A 10,207-nucleotide genomic window follows, 5' to 3' on the forward strand; every position below is an offset into this window, starting at 1 on the left:
TTCACTTACGTTTTAACAGGTCTGACGCTACTATGCGCCCCGGCTGTATCTAGGCTAACGGCTAACATGCTAACTATTATTTTTATGTCACTAGTCACTTGAAACAAATTTAGGACGATAGGAGACAGGTTGAAATAAACCGAAATTTCCCTTTAAGTAGTCTGCTTGAGGCTCTCGACTCAAGGTTATGTTAGCTGCTACTAGCAAAACAGAATCTCAAGTTGCATTGTGGGTAATGTAGGCACCAGGTTTTGACAAGTATGAAAAAAATAAGTGGAATAAACAAGACGACATTTCTGGTTCTGCTGCTGTTTTTTTCAACTGTCCACCATGAGTCCAACACTGTTGTAGTCTTTAAACCATGTAATTTTTCTGCCTAATCCTAACTAAACCTTTGGACAGATAGGAAACCGTCATATGAATCAGCTGCAATGTTTTTGTAAGGCACTGACAGAATATGTAATCTACTGTTTTTGATGGAGGACTTATTAGACTCACAGCTGCAGATAGTCGTCTCATGGGCTCATCGGTCGGAAGGGGTGAAAGGTTGTTGGACACCTCTAATGAGCAGCATTTACACGATACACATAAAAAAGTCAGAAATGTCCATTAAAATCTTACATTTGACTTTATTTATTTAACATCTATGAGATGGAGAAACAGAAAGTAACAGAAAGCTGTCACCAGATGCAAATTTAATGAATGTCACTGTCCATGTGTTTGAGAGACGAATACTGCTTATGATAACAATGTGAAAAACAGATTCATATTTACATGCTTGTCAGAATTAAATGTGCAATTTGCAGAAAGACTGTTTTTCAGAGATCTGCCAGGTTCAAAATGTGCCACTAAAAAACAATAAAATCGACTTCATCATCCACTGTTTTTCTTGACTTTGCAATGCTGAGGCAACACTTTGCAAATGCTTCCTTTTTGTCTGAGAGTTGAAAAGTTTTTTTAGGTAGATTATTTTGATTTGAATGATTTTGCCTTGTAATGTGTTGCTGCAGCTGTGAGCGACTGCAGTGCAGTTTTGTTCGTTTTAAAAAAAGATCTTTGTGAGGATATGATTTCCCAGATTGAGCAGCATTATCCAGAACATCGAACAAGTCGTGCTAAGGGCGACTGTTTCAGCTGTGATTCCCATTTGCTTCTGCAAGTTAATTCATTCAACAGAGAAAAACACTTCCTCTGTTCAATCGAAGGTGCCAATGTTCTCAGTCTGATTGCGTCAGCGCACAACCCCTCCTGCCCCAAACACAAGCATATACACAAACAAACGCACCCTCGTTCTACACGTTTACCCCAGAATAACCCGTCTCAAGGTCAGCTGGAACAATGCAGCGTCAAAAACCCTAATTAAATGAAACAAACACTTGACGGGTGTGTCTCTGATTATAAATCATGCACGATGACAGAACCACCTTGTTGTGATGCATTCTCCTGTAAAGCGTCAGGATGCCATTGAACAAAATAAAACAAAAATATAAGGTGTATTGTGCCGGACTTGGACAGCGTCCTTGGTGGTAATCGAATAATTTCCTAAACAAAATCAAACTGGAAGGCTATTCCCTCGTGAAAATGAAATCACGGACGTACTCTCACCTCACTTCACAGCGCATCATGTTTCAGAAAAACAGCATCAACAGCACTCATCAGCACATAACAAAGTACATTATACAACAGCTTCAAGCATGGAGGAGCTCGCTGGGATCCAATTTAAAAGAGCGAGGGGGGGAAAAAAAACATGATTAACGAGGGCGAAAATGCAGAAAAACAAGCCCAGCCCGCGAGAGACTGTGCAGCAGTACAGTGGCTATGTGATTAGTGATTAGCAGGTAGGCTAAAGTCATGATTCACTTCCTTAAATTAGCTCTTTTGGACATGACACCATGGGAACTGACAAGAAGGGAGGGCTGAATACTTCAAATGAAGTGGTGCTAATCAAGTGAGGAGTGAAGACCAGCAGGATCAGGCTCTGCAGATGGATGGGAAGCGAAAAATAAGGAGTTTGTAATATAACCTACTGACCCCTCTCACAGGCCACTGCAGAGACACGCAGTGACTGACAGACTTTGGCATGGAGCTAATTATCATCAGGCCTGTCTGAGCATGTGAAATAATGACTTGATCTGAATGCAAACAGCATGAGTAAGCAGAGGCACGCCTCTTTCATAGAAGTTATCAGCGCTTCATGTTTCTCTCAGCTGTGAGAGACCAGTGAGGGTAAACCCGGCTGCATTTCAGCACCACGTCGCTGTCCGCTCTTAATCCACTCCAGGCTTTCTTTGAGGACAATAAGAGGCCTCCTTAAAGCTTCACTTCACACAAAAAAACCTTTGTGTTTGTTGTAAAGGAAGACCTCACCACTGCAATATAATCAGGAACATTTTATCATGATATCCAGTGCAGCATTCACTTACAAACTCTTCCAGTTAAAGGATCCTGTATTCATCTATACTTATTTTAATGTTCAGTGTTTGTAGCTCCGAGACATTAATATTGCCTTCACCTTATATTATTATGGTTTATAGCCGCGCTATATGTGGAGGACGAATGGCAGTGTTGTCCGTGGTTCACCACTGTGAGGCAGACTGATTGCCATTAAATTCTGCACAGAGATGCATGCTCCCCGCAGGATGAATTGTGACAACTTTGTCGATCTCGAAGCTTTTCCTGTAGCGCCACCAGCAGGTTGACATGTTTGATTATGAGTTAAAATGTCTTGCCAACTTCTGGAAAGACTGCCGTGAAATTGAGTACTCACTCTCGTGGTCCCCAGAGGATGGACCCTACTGACTTTATGATGCCCTAGTGCCACCAACATATAACATTTTTTACATCTTAATATTTTAGCGTCCTGTTGCTGCGTTTCTTTCTGCTTTTTTTGCCACCAAATCAAATCAAAACATCACTGCGTTTCCATTGTTTGTGCCACTAGAAGTGGTTGGTTTTTTTACCAACACCTTGCTGCATTTCTATTGGGGAATTTGCCGCCAAAAGGAGTTATTTTTTATGGAGACATCGCTACATGTCTACCAGGGATAGTGGCTGTGTTTATCCTGGGGACGATGGCACCAAAAGTAGTTGTTTTTTTATCGGGACATTGCTGCATTTCCACCGGAGATCGTGCCACCAATAGTGATTATTTTCTACCGAGACATCACTGCATTTCTATCAGGGAATGTGCCACCAAAAGCGATTGTATTTAATTGAGACACTGTTGCATTTCAAACAGCGGTTTTGCCAGCAGAAGGAGTTGTTTTCTACCAAGACATCACCACATTTCTACGGGGATCGTGCCACCAAAAATGATTGTGTTATATTGACACATCACTGTGTTTTCAACGGGGACTGTGCCGCCGAAAGTGATTGTTTTTTACCAAAATCATCACAGCATTTCCAACGAGGATTGTGGCACCAAAAGCAGGTATTTTTTTACGAAGACATTGGTGTGTATCCACCATGGATTGTGCCGGCAAAAGTGATTGTTTTTTACTGAGATATCGCTGCATTTCCAACGGGGATTGTGAAACCAAAAGACATTATTTACTGCGACATGGTTGTGTTTCCCCTTGGGATGATGGCACCAAAAGCAATTGTTTTTTACTCAGACAATGGGGATTGTGTAGTATCTAAAGCCAAAATATGATTTTTTTCCAAACCCTAACCAGATGGATTTTGCACCTTAACGTAACCACACATTAACCACTATGTTGTTGAAACACATAGAAACCTAGAGTTTCAAAATACCTGCTATATTATAAAGTGAAGCGTATTCGTAATTTGCAGGAGCATACAAAGCCAACATTTCTTCTCGGGATTGGATTGACATGTCACAAAATCTACTCGATAGTTTGGCACAAAATTCGGCGATCCCTTTACTTTTCGTAGCACCATCAGCAGGGTGACATTTGACATCACAGCTTTTGATGTAAGAGAGTTTGTAGGTTTTATTTATCAGACTCATGCTGTTCTCTGGTATTGATATTAATACGTTGAAATTATATTGGAGGGGGTGACATACAGTCAAAGCTAAGCTGAGATGCCTCTATAGAAAGTTGTTCTGGGATATCTAGAGTCAGGCTGTTGTTCTGTTACTTCTACCAAAATCGTCCAGATGTTCAGGACAGTTTCGTCCACATGCAAGCTTTAATATTAAAGGGACAGGGAGAGGGGCTGTGTGGGCAGGTGGCCGACGTCTATCCCCTGGAGGATGCCCAGGGCTGGTTGGACACTTAGGGGCTGTGGGTGCCTGGCGCCTGCAGCATGATGGATTGATCCAGTTGTAGATATACTACAAAAGGGCATGCATTGCCTTCCTTTTTTCTCCCTTTGTATTCATCTATACTTCGTCTGATGCACAGTGTTTGTATTACCAAGCCATAAACACCCCACAGAGGGTCCGACAGTCCACCAGCGCTTTACTTTTTCTGTTTTAGACAAAATATTGACACATTTTCAGATTAAAAATAACTGCTGGCTCGACATTGCTAAATATTCCCGCAGGCTTGTAAGTTTTTGCAGCACAGGATAGAGTGTTTATATTACTGAGCCGTCAGGCGTACTATTACTATTGTGATATTACTACAGCCTGCCGTTCAAATGGCAATCCGAGGGAGTGATATGCACGGCGAGTTCAGCTGTGATGTCTTTATAAAGAGCCATCCTGAGAGCTGTTACCTCCTGCAATCATCTCAAACATCATCATTCACATGCAAGCGTTCTAATATAAGGAGAAGGGATGAGCAATGTAAGCATCTATATTTAGCCTGATGAGTTTGTATTTCCAAGACAAAATGTTCCAACAGCCCCACGAGCAGGTTTTTTTTCTCCTTCCACTGTGAAGCTATTGTTTCACAGGAGAGGTTAGGTAACACACAAGTTTGACTGGAAATAAAAAAGACATGGTCCAGTGTTGACATGAAGGGTTTTTGGTTGGTGCATTTGTAGAGGGCTATTGTGAGATTTCCATAAGTGTGTTTAAGACTTGGATATGAGCATGCAGTGATGAAACGAGGCCAGAGAACAAGTACCCGACAGATGTAGGCTACTTTTGCTGACCGCTTTCCATCAGCACTGAGCTGAAGTTGAAGGTTGCCTGCGGCCATGGCATCGCTCTGTGTGTGTGTGTGTGTGTGTGTGTGTGTGCGTGTGCGTGTGTGTGTGTGTGATGCTGATGTTGCCAAAGCGCCGAGCACCATGCGTCTCCTTTAAGGAGATGTATGCATCAGCTGTGGCCACTGCAAATAAATTGCGCGTACAATAAATAAACACAACAGCAGATGATGATGATGATGATGATGATGATGATGATGATGATGATGGTTATGTTAAAGCTTACATCCCCGTGGCTCGTTTCAAAACGAGGCTGTTGGTGCGATGACCAAAACATGGCTGTGATTAGACACCCAGATACACACACATTGTATCCGTCACATGAAAGACATTGCACGGATTGTATAAGGAGGATAACTCACGCGCTCCCGATGATCGATCCGTAAATGCCATCGCTCGGGGTAGTGTGGGAGGCGGGGGATGAGCACCCCCCAAAAAAGCGCTCTGTCTCTCGGTGTGTCCAATGCCCGGTGGATAGCCTGCTGGCCGCTGCTCCGGTGCTGCTCCGGTGCTCCTGTGGCAGGGACGCGCACGCCTCCTGTAGCTGCTACTGTGCAGGACTGAGCATCACATCGCACACCGTGGAGCCCCACTAGTGTGGGATGATGATGTCGCGGGAATAGGAGCGTCAGTCTCTCCTTCTAACGAGAACATCTCCTGCTTGAGTCACCCTGCATGTTAGAGGCAGAGCCAAGGCAACCAATCTCTCTGCAACCTGCACTTTATATCATATATCTCATATTCTCATTTGTCCCAGAGGAATTCAAATTACAGCCAGCCTCACACACAATCCTCACACAGTCTCTGGAATAAAACAAAAGCAGCACACTGGAGTCAGTGTATTCACAGCTCGGGGTAAATGCAAACAGTTCAACAGCTTACATTTAAAGCCACATGGCTGGAACAGTAGCCATATCCTCTCTATACATGGACACTCTTCACACCTTCTGTTTTACAGACTGTGAGGAGAAAGTGTCTGTATGTGGACAGAGCTGGCGAAGCGTCAGGGAGTGCAGACACAATTTGAAATGGTCTATATTTGTCTCCTCTGTCTTCTGCAGCCTCGACCCTAATGTGGGTTAATGCCCCACTTTGCTGTTGCACATGATCTGTGCCAGGGATGTGATGTTGTTTCATTTTAATGTCTTTGTTAGATATTTAATGAAGTCTTTAGGTGATGTTTTTTTACTCATATTATGTTGCACATCCCAGTTTCATTATTATATCTTTTAAAATGTGTTTCATATTATGTAGGCCTAGCTTGTTCTTCAACGCCACAAACACAAGCACTTATAGGTTTTGTTGCAATATTAGGAGGACAAATATGAACCAGGGGGTCTGAGGGTCTCCACCAGAAAATTTTGTGCATCAAACACTTAATTTCCTGCATTCTGCTGAACTTTTATGCACCAATTTGTGCCTTTTCTGCATCAGTTTATGGTGGAAATGTCTGTAATTTTGTCATAATAAAAGTCCCTCTACTACTTAAGTGTTTTACCAGGGGAGACAAATGCACAAGTTACGAGCCCCCTGCGTCCCCTTGAAATCTATACCAAAAATAACATATTCATTTTTATTTTTTATATATTCAAATATATTTCTATTTCCACTCCAAATGATTCGTGCATTGAATATAGAATTTTCACCCCCAGGGCTTGACCTTTAACCTTTGCAGCCAGTCATATCTTCTACTCTTGACACCTTTTTATAGCACATCACAAAAAACAAACAGAAATTATAGCTGCTGCACAGCGATGGGTCGGGTCCGGGCATTTTTAGGCAATTCTGAGCAACAAGCAGAAGAATTGGAAGACATTTAGGAATTTAGCAACACAATCTGCCTTTTGCATCAGCTGAGGCTTGAACTCACAACCTCTGAGACTAAGAATCAATTTCTATCTCACTGAGCTAATTAGTCAGTGACAATTCATGTGTAGCTTCACAAATTGACTAAGCCAGACGTGCAGGTTTAGCAGCCGTCCATGCATGGAAAAGCAGATTTCAAACCACTGTAAAAAATTCAGTTATCGAAACAAAAATCTGAAAATACACATATTGCATCTAGACAGCATGGAGATGTTGGTAATTTGTTTGTAACAATGATTGATTTGCTCCATAAGTGAAAAACTGATGTTTAAAATTGCCATTTTTACATTGACTCCAATTGTTCACATTAGAGCAAAATTCAAAATGCTGTCAAAAATTCAGTTTTTGAGATAAAATTCTGAAATTTGCCACACATCATCTACCATGACTCTAGAATTTTGTCATTTTTTTCATGAACATTGAAGATTTATTTAGCAAGAATTTGCATGTATATGTTTACAGTACCGTTTACAGTCAAACATTTTGATGCACTGTAGGCTCAATTTTTGATAAATCAAAAATCTGAGAAACATAGTTTTTGTAGGACAGTCTGAAGATGCTCTGTAGCAAGTTTGGTGTCAATTGAGCAAAAATTGTGGGAGGAGATAGGTTTAAGAAGTTTTACAGTTTTTGAAAAAAACAGAGTGATGAACTTCATAATTTTTAATAGGTTTAAATGTACAAAAGTTTCTTCAGTATTGGGGCTACAGTTTGATGAAAGTTGTGAAGTTGTAGCACGTATGGTTGATTTGTTATGAATTTTCAAAGTTTTGAACTTTAGACGCTTGCTGTAGCGCCACCATCAGGACTATTGGCTTGAGTTTACAGCTGAGGATATCTGGCATGAGACTGGACCTTTGTGCAAAGTTTGGTGAGTTTTCACCCATGGGAAGTATGATTTCCTCGGAAGAAGAAAGAAGAAAGAAGAAGAATATCTAGGATTACAATAGTGTCCTGGCAGCTTAGCTGCCCGGACCCTAAAAAGGAAAAGACAAAATTAGTAAGTTTGCACATTCATATTCTTTTATTGTTTTGCGACATTATTCTTTGTTGGCTAATTTCATTTCTTTCACATGTAGTATAATTGTGGACTGATGATTGTCATAGTTTTATTAAGTGTTAGTACGTCATCAAAATGTTATAAATTGCACAGTATAGTATGTCATAAATAAGTGATTATAAAGTCGTAGTGGGTGAGCTCTTTCTGTGCGTCCCTCAGTCATATGCTGGCTTACTTAACTGGCACCACAACTTTGACAACCCCTGATCTAAGATTTCAATGAATAATTATTTTCAAATAAGATGTTACAGTTGTAATATTACAGCTTACTGCAGTGGTGTTGTTATATCCAAGCAGAAGCCAATGCTCACCTGCTGTCAGCAGATCATCCTCCTGTAGCTGACATAGGTGGCTGCCTAGGGCGTCTCCCAGAGGGGGGCACCAAAACTGCACCCAAAAACAAGCTTTTAAGTAAGCATTTAAAGAAGCATAAGTGAAAACATAAGGGAAAAACGAGCCAAAGGTCTAATGCTAACAGACGGACTGTAGTAGGGACACCACCTCTTGTGTGTGTTCACCAGTGAGCGATCAGTGTATGTGTGTGAAGTGAAGTGTATGTGGAGAACATTAGAGACAGAGATATTGAAGAGACAAAGCCATTCAAAGATGAAATTATTGTGTATTTATTATTATTCTTTGTTAGCTAATTTGTTGATTTGTTTGTGATAAATACAAATACGATACATCCATACAAAAGACTGAAATAAAATTAGCATTCAAGTCAGTTCAGTAAAACATACTGAAAACAGGTAGTTTGAGCATAGTTGCACTTTTCATTGTCATCAATCATTCATCATCATTTTTCTATGAGACCACTTCAGGCATTCTGATTGGCTACTCATCACCAGTTCCTTTCATGAGGCTGTCTGTACGGTGTGCCTAAAAGACTAAAGACATCTTTTTCTGTCGGTGTAGCTAAAGAAGTGAGTGCTCCGATGAACTCATGTTTTTTGTCTTTGCCAGGGCACTGATTGAGCGGCTGAAGTGTGCAGATCTGGTGAAATACATGACAGCACAGGAGAACGCATTGTTGGGCACTGTGATGATGTACATTGGCCATGTTATTCATTTTATAATTTCATATTAATTGTATTAATATCTTGTATTTGTCATAGTATAGTATGTCAGAAAAAAAATTCATAGTAGGTGCACTCTTTCTGTGCGTCTCTCAGTCATGTGCTGCCTCCTCAAAATGGCACTCGGTCACCAAAACTTTGAGGACCGCTGATCTAAGATTTTTGTCTCATAAGGCTTTTAAATGGTCTGTTTAGCTGTTAAGTTTCTAAAATGTCTCCCCCCAGACCCGCCTGAAGGGTTTGTTTATAGGACTATACATTGAAATTGTTCCCTATCAATGTTAAACAAATCAGTGATGACGGCCCTGCTACAGCTCCAGCCCTGAGTGTTTTCTCAAAGCCCAGATTCTACGCTGTTCCAGAAAGAAATCTAAAATAATTGAGTGAATGTTCTTATGTACTTGTGCAGCCCAGATTATTACGGCATGGACTCAAATGTATCTGATTTATCAGCAAAATATTCACTGTGTGAACTCTACTCCAGCGTAGTAAAACAAAAATAGGACTCAACATTAGTAATGCTGTTTACGCCTAATTCCTGCCCTACCTTTGTTATGTAACTCTGAAATAGTAACATCAGACAATTTTCGCCTCCTCTTAGGTGGCAGGAGCGAAAATTAGTCATCCTCAACATTTGTTGTGTTATGTTTTCAGAATGATGAAGACAGTTGGAGAACAATGAGATGCAAAAGAGGATGTGGCTTCCACAGGATGATTTCTTCCCCTGATGTGCAGATTTTTAGACATTCTGTCATCTCTGACGGCTTAAACTATATGTGATACTGCATGTAGCTGCTGTAAGTAGGAAATCCCCAGGAAAATCTCTCAGTGTCTGGCTCCAGCCCTGGTGTTTCCTATAAAAGAACTGGTCCAGTCATGGAGTCCAGATTTCTTCTTAGTAAATAGACTGAGGAACAGCTTTTTCCCCAGGGCTGTGGCCTCCATCAACCCCCCTGCACTCACATACACACCAGCCCCAAACTGAGGAACTGACCTTTGCACTTTGAACTGCACCGTTGCACTTTACCTCACCTTGCTGCTGTTTTTACACTGCCTGCTGCCTCTTTTATTGAAGTTTTTATACTGC

At 41.1% G+C, this 10,207-nt stretch overlaps 1 protein-coding gene across 1 annotated transcript in view; it reads right to left on the reverse strand.

Moving 5' to 3' along the window:
- The window catches only part of tbkbp1 (TBK1 binding protein 1), a 100,973-nt gene extending 95,335 nt beyond the window's left edge, over positions 1-5,638 (reverse strand). Inside the window, exon 1 of the mRNA XM_050060969.1 lies at positions 5,481-5,638. The gene's annotated coding sequence lies outside the window, so the exon portion shown is untranslated. The remainder of the gene's footprint in view (positions 1-5,480) is intronic.
- Positions 5,639-10,207: the final 4,569 nt, after the last annotated feature.

Source organism: Epinephelus moara, chromosome 13, assembly GCF_006386435.1.
Source record: "Epinephelus moara isolate mb chromosome 13, YSFRI_EMoa_1.0, whole genome shotgun sequence".
Classification (NCBI taxonomy): Eukaryota; Metazoa; Chordata; class Actinopteri; order Perciformes; family Serranidae; genus Epinephelus; species Epinephelus moara.